Here is a 14744-nt window from a genome sequence, read left to right as displayed (position 1 = left end):
ATTGTTGCACTCCTGAGATTATATGGTTGACCATTCTCTGTAAAAATAGTTAAAACTAAAGTAAATTCTTCTACCATGAACAAGATATCTGTGTCTGTAGTGTGGGGCCAGGGGTAGCTCAGTGGTTAAGGCCTTGGACTACGGTTCGGAAGATCCCAGGTTCAAACCCCACAACCACAAAGTTGCCACCGTTGGGCCCTTGAGCAAGGCCCTTAACCCTCAACTGCTCAGATGTGTAATGAGATAAAAATGTAAGTCGCTCTGGATAAGAGCATCTGCCAAATGTAAATGTAGTGTATTTTCCAATTAAAACAAATATACCTGTGACAAGTGGCACTGTTCCTTGACACTGATGGCAAAAGCCGCCGCAGATCTGGCAATATCAGGTCTGGTTGTGGATGTTACAGCAACAGCTTCTTCCTTTAGCGCATAATAAAAAAAATTATATTCCTATTGGCAATTATACCTATTTGGACTCACTTTTATTGACTCACAAAATTAAAAACGTTCTGCCTCCGAGTGGCGCAGTGGTAAAACGCTCGCCCCATCATCCGGAGATCACTGGTTCGATCCCCGGGTGATGCTGTAACCTCTCACAGCCGGAGGCCTAGCTGATTGGCCAAGCTCTCTCAGGGGGGAGGGATAAAAGGTACTTAGTGCTCTCGAGGCGGCTCACAGTGCCTAATACCCCTATCTCACCTACAGTATGCGGCTTGACTTACGGTGGGAGGCGATGTTAGGCACCGTGAGCTGCCGCGATTGTCCGAGACGTTCCTTTAACGTTCCGCGTTTAATTAAACATGCTTAATTTTTCACACGAAAAGATGGAAACGTAATCACAGCGCAAAAACTCGCTCTGAATCATGATGAACCCTACTTACGGCCACAGTGCGAGACCGCGCAGGTGAGATAGGGGTATAACACCGCATCTCACAGCGAGTCAAACCGCATAGGTGATATAGGGGTATACAGCATTATAATCACTCAGAAAAATGAAAGATGCAGGGTTTGAAACTCCTATGTTTATTTTCTCATTTAACTAAATCAAATTTCATCATAAAATAAAACGTGTCAAAAGAAAAGTCCATCCAGTCATGAATGATGGTTAATGATCAATGAAACATATTTTAAACAAAAAGCAGTGAGCAGCTGGACATCAGGACGTAGAGCGTAAGTACGACGCGATGGCCTGGCAAGTGCAGGTCTGAGCAGGTCAAGAAGCTCCATAATCTGTTGCTTTGAAAGGCGAAACTTTTTTTTAAATATCCACCTCAGGCAAAATATGAAAAGGGCTGAAGTTTTCCCTAAAGGAAAAATAGACATGAACCACACGGCTCCGCGCACGGTGTCATCTTCAGTTTAGCACAACAACACGCTGTATCGCTGCCAAATAGTTTGCCACCTGTTCAATATTAAAAGTGATTGGCAATTTTAATGCATTAGTCACATTATGAAATAGGCTAATTAAAAGTCACTCTACTAGTTCTGATATTAAATAAAATAAAATTCATAAACAGGTCTAAAGTATATTCAATCATTAATATGACTTTGATAACGTGCCATAATGTGCTTCCATACACCGCTGATTTATAAAGACTGCTGCTCACTAGCGTCTTAAGCTGAAACTACGCTAAGAGTGAGTTAAGGTTGTTCCAGACCAACCTTACGATCGTGTGACTTAGCTAAGAGATACTTAGCGTAAGAACGTTTCGGGAAATGCGTCATAACGTTAAGAGAGAGGTTAAGGTACAACTTAAGAACTACTTAGTGATAAGAAGCTTTCGAGAAACCGGGCCCTGTTTAGTATTTAAAAAGACAAAAATAGTTTTTGCAAGACAAATTAAATTCAAGTTTAAGCATAAACCTAACTCCAAGCACCTGGCAAAAACGATATGTTTTCACTAAGTAAATAAGCAAGTTACTTAAGCTGGTGTAATTAGGGTTGGCCAATATGAACAAAAATCCATATCCTGGTATATTTTTATTTAATGATAAAAGGTATATATTTCAGTATTTTCTTGTACAAAATGCTTCAGGTTCAATTTAAAGTGAAAGGCATATCTGGTTGACGACATTACAGGCGGTCATCTGAATTTATAACTGAGACTGAAAAATGTATAAGTTTTTCATGTTTTCAAACAATGACTGAGGTAAAATTAATCTATTTATTTTATCTATGATGTAAACTAAAAAAAAATAAAGTGCCTGCTACAGGAACAACAGTAAACGAATTGGCTGGGGTCGCACACACAGTGGGAGAGGGGAACAGGTGCAGGTGTGTGTGAGAGACAGAAGTAGCTTAATGTAAAAGTCTGAGCAGTAGAAAACACAGTAGAATAAGTAAAAGTCATACAACCTCAAATAAAATTAAAATTGTTTTATTTAATTAGTTTAACACTTACGGTGACAGGACTGCCAGTAAGCTGAGGCTGCTGCGTTTCAGGCAAAGATGCACCAGTCAATATTTCCACAGTGCTGGTTGTTGCAGGAGTGCTACAGTTGGCAAAGACCGAAACACCAAAAACTTCCGAGCCTAAAGAGCGTGATGTAGATGTCGTCCTCCATCCTCTTGATGGGCATCCATTTGTCAAATACAGAGGGTGCGTCCGTTTAATGTGGCGAAAGAACGAGTTAAAAACTCTGAAATCCTGTTCACATCTATCTATTCCACAATAAACCCAAAAATCCTGACTTCGACCATGAACTGCATTTATGTGGCTAAGGAGGACCTTCAGAGTTAAAGCAACAAAGACGAAACATATCATACATCTCCAAACCGCCATTGTGAATCGCCTTCTTCTTCTTCTTCTTGTCGTCTACATTGCATGACCGTGAGGGATCATGGGAAAGGTAGGTGAGTGTTTTTTAAATACTATATTTATATTAAGTTATTCTAATTTAAAATGAGGCTATTTAATTAGTTTTTAGGCAATCACTTTTTATTTTATTATAGCTTTTTCAAAACAAGAATATATTTTTAATATATATTTTCTGCGTCTGCGCAGTGTCATTTATGTCGACCTTGATGACCTCATTTGCCGGCGACAAGAAAAAGTTATTTCCTGCTCTGGTACCGAAGAGATTTTATGAGAACATAGCAAACAGTTGAAGGTTAGTAACTTTAAGTTTATTTAAAATTTACGTTTTTGAAAACAACTATTTTAGGACCACGATACTATTAAGAAAGTTGCATTTTGTGATGGCTAGCTAACGTGCTACCTTGTTATACCCCTATCTCACCTATGCGGTTTGACTCACGGTGAGATGCGATGTTGGGCACCGTGAGCTGCCGCGGTTTCCCGCCGACGTTCCGCGAAGTTCTGCATGGTCCGCAAGCTTCCGATAGGGCCGCCAAAAATTTTTAATTTTTCATGCGGAAAGATTGAAACGTACTCGCAGCGCCAAAAACTCGCGGTGAATCTATTTACTGTACTTATGGCCACTGCGCGGAGGTGAGGTGAGGTGAGGTGAGATGAGATAGGGGTATTAGCAACTAGCATGGACAACTGGCAGGTCAACGCTTGCTAGCTTACTCCAGCTCCGTTTTTTTTTTACCAGGTACTGTGTGTCCAGGCTTGGGAAGCGAGCCAGAACAATAATCTTGGCATGGATACGTTTGACAACACCATATTGTCGGTATTGCAGGGTAAGTCACGTTTTTTAGTTTTGTAAGAAGATTGCCTAAGCATCTATTTCTGAAACTTCGAATGCGGGATTGTATATATACTGAAGTGTTCGTTAGAGTATAATCAGTCTGCGTCCCAGCCTTTTTTTTTTTTTTTTTTTTTTACAAAATATACCTGGAACCTTGTTGTGGACAGAGTAGTCCACAGTATTAAAGTGACTCTAAATCAGGTAATTTTCAGATTTAATTTCCAACAATGTTTTAATTAGTCTTTTATTCATTTAATTTTTAACACAAAGTATTCTGTAATTATTACTTACTATGGAAACATATAGTCAGAAATTGGTTTTGATATTTACAACCTATAATCAGTGCAGCAACAAAAACTAAGCTGTCATATAAAATGTAGTGAATTAGAATGACCAAATTGGCCTCAACAATGTAGTTGAGTATAGTAGAAGAAAATGTAAATAAAGTGTCTAAATCTGTACTTAAGCACATCAATTGAGCAAATGGGTTAAGTTGCATTATATTACTGACTTGATGTGGTTAAATTAAAAAATATGAACAATATGCAAGAGTTTTTAGGAATGGTGTAGTGTATTATATGATTTATCATGATTCTTTCATCAATTCATGACCTCTCAACTTTCAAAATAGTCATTGGTTGCAGGCCTAACACTTTCTTTGAATTCCAGCTGACTTTGTTTTTATTTATTTTTTTATTTTAATGCAGATAATGACTACTATGATCTGGATAACTGAGAACTTTCAGACATTTAAGAGAAATAAAAAAAAACAGACTAACATGTATTTGTGCTTTGAACATATAGCCAAATAAATGGTAACTCTTCGAGAGTTAAAAAAAAAAAACTAATTTTAAATTACCAATCTATTTACCAATCTACAGCTGCCAATATTGATGAGGAAGCTTTGAAAAGCTTTAGCCGGGATGACCTGAAGGATCTTTTTCCTGGCCCTGAAAATTTCCTCAAAAGAAAGAAGCTTTGGGATTTCATCAGTCAAAAGGTAAATACACAATATACAACAAATGCAATGATTACTGTACAAATTGTCTGACATTATTATTTCTCCTAATCTGTATTTTATTTGTTTTTATCCACTGCAACTGTTATAGTGTGAAAGTGTTACTGATCAAGATGCCAACACTTGTCATCGAAGTGGGAGAAAAGCCTTTCCTAGTGATGTGCCACAATGTCAGCCTCAAACCTCCACTCCCATTTCCTACACTGCTGATAAAATGATGAAAATGCCAGACCCACCAGAGTATGTGGTGTACACAGATTCAGAGCTGGATATGGTGCGCAGTCAGTACTTTGCATTGCTCCGCAATGGAAAGGAAAAGGACTGTAAGATGTCAAAGGAGCTCTGTTGCAGACTTATAAGGAACACCGTTACCAGCATGGTTGCAATCCTCCGAGCTAGTCCCATGGGGAAAGAAGTAAATTACCCCTCCAAACTTGAAATGAGAGCAATGTCACAGAAGATTGTTGAGTATTACCCTATGTTACGTGATGCTGATGCATACATGCCATACGTAAGTCATCCTTTTCACATTTAAAAAAACCAAAACTGAGTGAGACAACAATAAGATAAAATTATTTTTTAAATAAATGGTGTATCACAGCTGACCATCTACACCAAACTGTACAAGCGACTGCAAAACATGAGGTCTCCAAGGAAGAGGCAGGGTTCCATGCCACAACGAGGCAAAGCCAAGAAGACTCTTTTCAGCTCAGATGACACAGACATTGGGACAGACGGTGACCTAAGCGGTGAAACAAGTGATGGTACCATAATTCTTGAGAGCAATGATGACATCAGTGAGGACAATTCGAGTGCAGGTGTGTGCTGAAAATGTGCTGTTGTTGTACTAATTTTTAGACATCTAAAAACAAAAAGAGACCACAGTTGCCTTTAAATTTGGAAACATTGCAAGTTAGGCACAATATTGGATATTTGTCTGTACTTTCTAGTTATTTTCCTATTCTTAATTTAATTTTCAATTATTTTCCCCAGAGAAATCACCCCTATTGCAGTTACCCCCCAGTGTGTCAACAAAGCCAAGCAGTACCACCCTGGCTTCACTGACATCATCCAAGTCAGCTCGATGCTCCACACCCAGGACTGTTACAGCTCCACCTCCTCCAACTGCACCCCCAGAGGATGTTGTTGGTAAGTCTGCCATCACCCTTAGCTGCTTCTCAAAATGCTACAGTATCTGTATCTCCTTTTACAGATCAGTTCCACCATATATCTACAATAATAACCCCCTTACCTTGTTTTATATAAAGCCCTCATACCATCTTGTCAGCTGGCCATCAGTAACAGTATTACACTTGATGACCACACAATAGTAAAATATTTAAACATCTTGTAGTAGCTATAATTTATTGCAGATTGCGACTTTTAAATCCTGTGTCATGCTAGTTGCATCCATCATGCCTCATGAGTATTGTAGATCAAATTACCTAAAAGATTTTTATCCATTAGGTCACAGCCATCGTGAGTAGATGTTAGCTATAAACAGACAATACAACAAATTCAGACATTTTATTTTCCCCATAATTTTACAGGTGGGTATCTTAAACCTGCCTTTGTAAAGTAATAACTAAATTATTTTCAATAAAGACTTAACATAGAGCATTCAGGACCATGACATAACAAGAAGTACACACAGAAAAGAGTCAGTTCAGTACAGCCTTGTTGAACATGCATTTAACCTAAGCACTAATGATAATAATTATCAATTATAAAAACAGTAATTTGAAGAATTTCATTGTCTTTAAGACTTAGATTTTTTTGTCAGTCTAGTAATACCATGCCTTATTATATTTATATTGACAGTTACAATTACTTTCTGCTTTTTCCCATATGAGATCATGACAGTCTGAAGATGCAGGCAAGGCACTACAAAACCTTGAGCAACATGTACAAGAAGTCCAATGCAAAACCCAACCAAAGCGATGTTGCTCAGATTTTGGACCTTGAATTTGAGGCCAGGCGAGCTTTCATTAATTCAGATGTTACAAGGGAAGAAGACCGACCCACAAAAGTCTTTGAGGCATACCCATGCTTCAAAGACATTCAAAATGTAAGTTTAACTACCTTAACTTGAATACCTTTTTTTCCTAGGATAGGTTTAGTTAATGGTTGACTAACTGAGCTAAATTTTTTATCTTAGGTTATGGGTGAACTGTGTCGCATTGTTGGTGGCTCCAACCGCAAATTTATAGAGGAAATGAAGGGTAGATGGGCAGAGTTTTGTTCTAAGGTGCAGGTCTATGGTGTGTGGAAGAAAATCTTGAAACCTCCTCTTCCCTTGGATGTGCATGGAGGTAAATTGCCTTTCCATGCATTAAATCCATACATCAAGCATGTTCAACCTATTTCATTAAGTGCCATTTATCTGTCCATAGTGGAATTCACTATTGCCCTCTTCGATGCTCTTCCATCACTTTTTCCTTCCCCAACTACACCACCAAAGCGGCTGGGAAATGCCAGTGAGGCTCTCCTTCATATCCTTAAGGTGAGAGCGGTTGTTAATACTTTAACAGCCACTAACATTTATTCCATTTACTTTTATTTTTGTGCATATTCATACATAAGAGGAGCAGCTTAAAAGTTTAGTTCAGCAGAGATTTCATTCAAGATTCTTTTGTCATTACAGAACAAAATTACATTGCAATCAGGACACAAGTAGAGATTTTTTTTTTTTTTTAAGTAACACCTTCAGCAAACATTTCTTTAACGTCTCTCTAACAGAGATAAAAGAAGGTTGTTAAATAAATAAAAATAAAGATGATTTATAAAGTCTTTGCAAACTATAAAATAACAATACATTTCATGCTCACAGTTCAGAAATTTTAAACAAATTTCACTGTTATTTTAATAATTGTATTTCATTCTGTTCCAATAGTAAGTCAGAGCATTGTAAACTGATAGTGCAATTCAGTTGTTAGTTGCTTAAGCAGTATGGTTGCACAGTGCTGCTTCCTTTTTTTAAATCCTTCAACATTTTATCCTTTTTTTTGTTCTATTCTAGCCCGGTGAAGATGCTATGTTATACCTGCAGAAGCGGCCCCTCTCCTCCCCGGTGCTGCTTTTTGATGGAACATCCACCATTGTTGCTGTGGGAAACGTACCAGTGAGCACTCTTCCATTGGAGGAATTTTGGGAAGGAATGTTGGTGTTAATGGCATATTACTACACTTTGCACTTAACATACCCAAAATGTGTTGCAACGCTCCTCTCTGTCATACAAACTGAGGTTATCTGTGATACCATCCATAATCAAGATGCCACTAGCACATATAAAAGAGCAATAGCTGAATGGAAGTCCTTCTTTGGAAAATAGGTGAATGTGCAGCGTTTTATCAGGTCAGATGGGGTTGTTTGTTTTATAGTACCTCTGTGTAGCTTTTCTTCATGACTTGGCTAGCAATGTTCTGTGTTTATTTGCTAGAAGAGCTCTTAAACAGCACTTCACCTGAAGCATGTTAAGGTTTAACTAAGCACTTTTGTTGATTGTGCTGTTATTATTGCAATGTGTGATTGCCATGTAATTTGCATTTGGGCCTTTAGTAGTATTTTGTAGTAGCTTAATTTTGTAGTATTGTCAACAATATATCGTTTAGTGAGCTTAATAAATGTTGACTATTATCGTACTGCTGTCCAGGTTGTGATTTCTGTAGAATACAGTATATTCTAAGAATAAGAACTGGTTTAAAGTTTTTTGGGCTTAGTCTTAATATGGATTTTGGTTTATTTCAAGATGAATCAACTTGTTTCAAAATGTAACTTTATATATTGCACTAATACTGAGTAATTTTACTTAAAATATTGTCTTGTTCTAATGCATTACTTTATGAACATTAAAAAAACACTTACATTTAGTATATTTCACTTACTATTTGGATGTATTAAGCTTGATTGCAAGTATTTTTATCTAAAAATCAGCATTTTTCAGCTTATTTTTGCCTCTTTTAAATACTCAATTAAGATGACTTATTTCTTGATTTAAAAATCTTATTTCAAGATTTCTTATCAAGTAAAATTTACTTGCTGCATGGACAGATAATTTTACTAGTTTTAGGTAAATTTTTTATCAAATGTAGTAACTGTTTCTTATTTTTAGACTAGCAATTTTTGCAGTGTATGCTTCTCATTTCAGCAAGTGATCAAGATGCATGAGGTCTTGCTTACAGGCCAGAGTGTAAAACACAAAGTAGTAACCTTAAAAGTTGAGTAGGGGATACATTAATGTCTAAAGGTTACAAAGATCAGCAAAAGAACAGGTTCAGACTGTTTGATCCATTGTGTGTTGGAGAGCAGTTCTTGAAGGTCAGGTCACAATAAAAACAAGAGGGGGGAGGCACAGTAGTCAACATTAAGTAAAATTATTCAAAGAAATAAAGAAATTGTATAAGATGTCCAGCTCCTTAGTGAACTGTATTAGGAGAGCAGGTGTGTAGATAATATTAATAAGAAGACAAAAATAGAGGAAAATAAACTCTATTAATGTGATGTTTTCTTAAAAAATTTGGACATCTGCTATCAGACCTATTGGGTAACTCTGACAACGTGTTCATAGTAGGAGACTTTAACATTTATGTAGATGATGCTAACGACGCTTTAGCCCTCGCATTTATGGACTTACTAAATTCCTTTGGGGTTAAAATATAAATGGATCAACTCACCGCTGTAATCATACGCTAGATTTAATTATATCCCATGGTATAGATGTCTCTAATATAGAGATTTTACCTCAAAGTGATGATATCACAGATCATCACCTCCTGATATATACTCTACCGATAGAACAGATGTGTCTCCCCACATTATCGATTTGTTAGAAATATGAATCCGACTACTAAAGACAGATTCACAAGTAATCTGCCGGATCTATCCCAATTACTTATTAGACCCCTAAATGCAGATGATCTAGATGAAGTGACTAGCAGCATGGCCACTATTTTTACAGGACATTAGACACTCCCATCAGATAAAAAAAAGTTAGAGATAACTCTAACTTGGTACAATAGTCAAACTTGCGCCCTAAAGAGAGCAACCCGTAACCTCAAGCGAAAATGGAGAAAAACTAAATTAGAAGTTTTTCGAATTGCATTTAACGACAGTATGTGCAGCTATAGACTCTAAAAACTGCTAGGACCAAGCGTCTTAGCCAAATGATAGCAAGAAACCAAAACAATCCCAAGTTCTTATTAAGTACAGTGGCTCGCCTAACAAAACCTAAGATGCCTGCAGAGAGTACTCCACCATTTTCGTAGTGAAGACTTTATGGACTTCTTTAATGAAAAAATCGATAGCATAAGAAAGAAAATAACGGAGGTTCAACCTCTAATAGTATCTCATGATCTAGTTCAGCCTAAAGTTTCACATTTAGTTTTTTAGTGCTTTACAGGTGTAGGACAGGGAGAGCTTTATAAACTTATCACCTCAGCTAATTCAACAACGTGCCTGTTAGACCCAATCCCATCCAGATTTTTGAAAGAAGTGATGCATACTGTTGGAGAGCAACTTTTAAAACATTATTAATTCCTCATTATGTCTAGGTCACATCCCTAAACCTTTCAAGTTGGCAGTTATTAAGCCGCTTCATAAAAAATCTAATTTGGACGCAAATGAAATAACAAATTATAGCCTGATTTCAAACCTCCCCTTCATATAAAAAATATTAGAAAAAGTAGTATCAGCTCAAATATGCACATTCTTTCAGGAACACAACATCCTTGAAGAATTTCAGTTAGGTCTCAGGCCCCATCATAGTACAGAAACTGCACTAGTTAAGATTGCAAACGACTTGTTTTTAGCTTCGAACCAAGGCTGCATCTCAATACTAGTCTTGCTTGATCTTAGTGCTGCATTCAACACTATAGATCATAATATTCTTATAGATCGCTTACAAAATCATATAGGTATTCAGGGACAGGCATTAAAATGGTTTAGATCATACCTGTCTGATCGATACCATTTTGTAAATCTAAATGGAGAACTGTCTGGTGTAATGCCAGTGAAATACTGTATGGGGTTCCACAAGGGTCAGTTTTAGAACCTCTGCTGTTCTCATGTACATGCTTCCCTTGGGTAACATCATTAGAAGACATGGGATTAGTTCCCATTGTTATGCTGATGATACCCAATTATATATCTCAACAAAACCAGACGAAATACCTAAATTGTCTAGATTAATCGAGTGTGTCCAGGACATAAAAGATTGGATGACCAATAACTTTCTTTTACTAAACTCAGACAATACAGAGATATTACTCATCGGCTCAAAAACCAGCACACAACAGCTTTCACAATTCAGCCTGCGTTTAGAAGGATGTACTGTTACTACTAGTCCTACAATAAAAGACCTGGGCGTAGTATTAGACAGTAACTTGTCCTCTGAAAATCATATTTCCAATATCACAAAAACAACCTTTATCCATTTTAGAAATATCGCCAAACTTAGGAGCATCTTATCCGTATCTGATGCAGAAAAGCTAGTTCAATCATTCATGGCCTCCAGACTGGACTATTGTAATGCATTACTAAGTGGTTGTCCTGTCCTCAATAAACAAGCTTCAGTTAGTCCAAAATGCAGCCACCAGGGTTCTCACTAGATCCAGAAAATATGATGATATAACCCCAATATTATCATCCCTGCACTGGCTACCTGTTCAGTTTAGAATTAATTACAAAATAGTATTACTTACATACAAGGCTTTAAATGGTTTAGCCTCCACATACCTAACCAGTCTTCTGATACGCTATAATACACCACGCTCCTTAAGATTACAAAACTCTGGAGTTCTTGTAATTCCCAGAATTTCAAAATCTACAAAAGGGGTAGGGCTTTCTCATATTTAGCTCCAAAGCTTTGGAATAGCCTTCCAGACAGTGTTCGGGGCTCAGACACAGTTTCCCAGTTTAAAAGTAGACTCAAGACACATCTCTTTAATCTGGCATATGCGTAACTCATCCTACAGTATAACTTCATACTTCAGTACATCTATCCTGAATGGCAACTACGCCAATTCTCTCCATCTGTTCTGTATTTCTCTACCCATCCCGAGGCATTTGGAGATTGTACCAGCTTCAGTAGACAAAGGCCAACCCTGCGAGGATCCTGAGGCATCCTGTCAGGAGCGATGGCTTGGTGGATGGATCCAGAAGCAGGTGCAGGAGCAGCACGCGAGTAGCTCTGGTCGAACACTGTAGGTGCGTGACTGAGTCAGCAGGTGCGCGCGCTCGGGGCCGTGAAATCCGTATGCGCGGAGTAAATGCAGGGGCGTGGCGGTGTGCCGTAGTCGGGAGAGCGTGAGCTTGAGTCTGAGCCGTGAAATCCGTCAGCGTAGCGTCAATGCCAAAACGTGAGGACAAGCCGTGGTCGAGAGAGAGCGAGCGTGGGTCTGAGCCGTGAAATCCGTCAGCGTCTTAATGGACAATTGTCCACTTAGTGGACAATTGATGACGCGTCGTAGCTGGGAAACGTGGAACGTAGGGTGGATCTGTCGCATGGACGAGGGGAGTAGGAGTCGAACTGCACATGGGTTGATTATCCTGGTGATGTTGAAGGGTCCGATGAAACGGGGGGACAGCTTGCGTGAAAGGGTTCTCAAGGGAATGTCCTTAGTGGCGAGCATGACTCGGTCTCCTACCCGGTATCTGGGGGCCTTGGTGCGGTGGCGGTCTGCCTGTTTCTTATAAGAGGAGCGGGTTCGTAGCAGGGTGCGTCTAGCGCGTAGCCATGTTTGCTTGCAGCGGCGGACGAAGTGTTGGGCTGACGGGGTCTCCACCTCTAGTTCCTGGGCTGGGAAGAGTGGAGGTTGGTAGCCTAAGCAGCACTGGAACGGGGACAAGCCTGTCGACGAGGAGGGCAGAGAGTTGTGGGCATACTCAACCCAAGGGAGGAATCTGCTCCAGGTGGTCGAGTCCCGAGTTGTCATGCAGCGGAGGGAAACCTCTAGGGCTTGGTTCATCCGCTCGGTTTGTCCGTTGGACTGAGGATGGAATCCAGACGATAGACTGGCAGTCGCTCCGACAAGTCTGCAGAACGCGCCCCAAAAGCGAGAGGTGAACTGAGGGCCCCGATCCGAGACGACGTCTGTGGGCAGACCATGGAGGCGAAACACGTGAAGGACTAACTGCTCCGCAGTCTCCTTGGCGGAGGGCAGCTTAGGGAGTGGGACGAGATGCACTGACTTCGAGAAGCAATCTACTACGGTCATAATGCAGGTGTTGCCATCGGACAGAGGCAGGCCAGTGACAAAGTCGACGGAGATGTGTGACCAAGGACGGCGGGGGATCGGTAGGGGTCTGAGAAGACCGGCAGTTGGTTGGTTGTGAACCTTAGCTCGGGCGCAGATGTCGCAGGCTGCCACGAACCTGGAGACGTCCCTTCCTAGCATGGGCCACCAGAATCGCTGTTGGGTAACGACACGGGTCCGGGCGGCCCCTGGGTGGCAAGACAGACGGGAACCATGGGCCCATTCCAACACCTGAGAACGTAGACCGACGGGGACGAAGAGGCGATTCGGGGGAACATTGCTTGGGCCGGGCTCCAGGGTCAGAGCCTGCTGGACCTTGGTCTCGATGTCGAATCTTAAGGCTGCGATGAGACAGGAGGGAGGTAAAATGGTGTCGCGTGGAATGGGGTCCTTAGGAGAGGGAAACTGGCGCGATAGGGCATCTGGCTTAACGTTCTTAGAGCCTGGTCGATAGGAAAGAACATAGTTAAAACGTAAAAAGAATAATGACCATCGAGCTTGACGTGCGTTGAGTCTCTTGGCGGAACGAAGGTACTCGAGGTTCCTATGGTCTGTCCATACCAAAAATGGAAGCTCAGTTCCCTCTAGCCAATGTCTCCATTCCTCCAGAGCCAGCTTGATGGCCAAGAGTTCTCTGTCTCCTACGTCGTAATTCCTCTCAGCTGGGGATAGGCGACGGGAGTAGTATGCGCAAGGGTGCATTTTATTATCCTGGGCGGGCCTCTGGGAGAGAATGCCACCAACCCCGGTGTTGGAGGCGTCGACCTCCACCACGAACTGGCGAGAAGGGTCGGGGATAATGAGGATGGGAGCAGAGGTAAATCTCATCTTGAGCTCGGCGAAAGCCTTCTCCGCCTCCGTGTTCCAATCGAAACGGGTCTTCGTGAAGGTCAGGGAGGTGAGTGGGGCGACGACAGAGCTATAACCCTGGATGAAGCGGCGGTAGAAGTTGGCGAAGCCCAGGAACCGTTGTAGGTCTTGTCGTGAGGTCGGAGTGGGCCAATTGGAGACTGCCTAGACCTTGGCTGGCTCCATCTCGATCCTGAAAGGGGAAATGACAAAGCCCAAGAAGGTGGTGGAGGATGTGTGAAACTCGCACTTCTCTGCTTTGACGTAGAGGTGGTTTTCCAAGAGCCTTTGTAGGACTTGACGGACATGACGTCGATGTTCCTCCAGGTCGTGGGAGAAAATTAAAACGTCGTCTAAGTAGACAAACACGAAGACATTAAGAAAGTCGCGCAGGACGTCGTTAACGAGGGATTGGAAGACGGCAGGGGCGTTGGTCAGGCCGAAGGGAACGACCAAATATTCGTAATGTCCTGTGGGTGTGTTAAAGGCCGTCTTCCATTCGTCCCCCTCCCTGATACGGACCAGGTGATAAGCGTTCCGTAGATCAAGCTTGGTGAAGATGCCAGCCCCCTGGAGAAGTTCAAAGGCGGTGGTCATGAGAGGAAGTGGGTAGCGGTTCTTAACGGTGATCTCGTTGAGACCCCTATAATCGATACAGGGGCGTAGGGACCCATCTTTCTTCTTCACAAAGAAAAATCTGATGTATGTGTCCATGACTCCTCTCTCTTGGTGGGTTAGGGAGTATAAGCGACCCTTCGGAGGTGATGATCCTGGGAAAAGGTCGATGGGGCAGTCATACGGTCGATGTGGTGGAAGCGACATGGCCCGGGTCTTGCTAAAGACCTGCTTGAGATCATGATAATCAGAGGGGACTTTGGAGATATCCGGAGTCTCCTCTGGTTTGACCGGGGTGGGGAGTGCGTGATGCGCGAAACGAAGGCATGAAGTGGCACAGGAGGGGCTCCAACCCG

General features: G+C 41.1%; 1 long non-coding RNA gene across 1 annotated transcript; it reads left to right on the top strand.

Annotated features, from left to right (window-relative positions):
* Positions 1-6927: 6927 nt before the first annotated feature.
* Positions 6928-8447, top strand: LOC128520634 (uncharacterized). Its single transcript, XR_008357948.1, has 3 exons — positions 6928-6984; positions 7066-7175; positions 7692-8447. It is a non-coding gene; the product is annotated as an uncharacterized LOC128520634 (long non-coding RNA).
* Positions 8448-14744: the final 6297 nt, after the last annotated feature.

Source organism: Clarias gariepinus, chromosome 4, assembly GCF_024256425.1.
Source record: "Clarias gariepinus isolate MV-2021 ecotype Netherlands chromosome 4, CGAR_prim_01v2, whole genome shotgun sequence".
NCBI lineage: Eukaryota > Metazoa > Chordata > Actinopteri > Siluriformes > Clariidae > Clarias > Clarias gariepinus.
The sequence above is the reverse complement of the archived record's forward strand: the minus strand, read 5'-3'. Positions and strand labels throughout refer to the sequence as shown.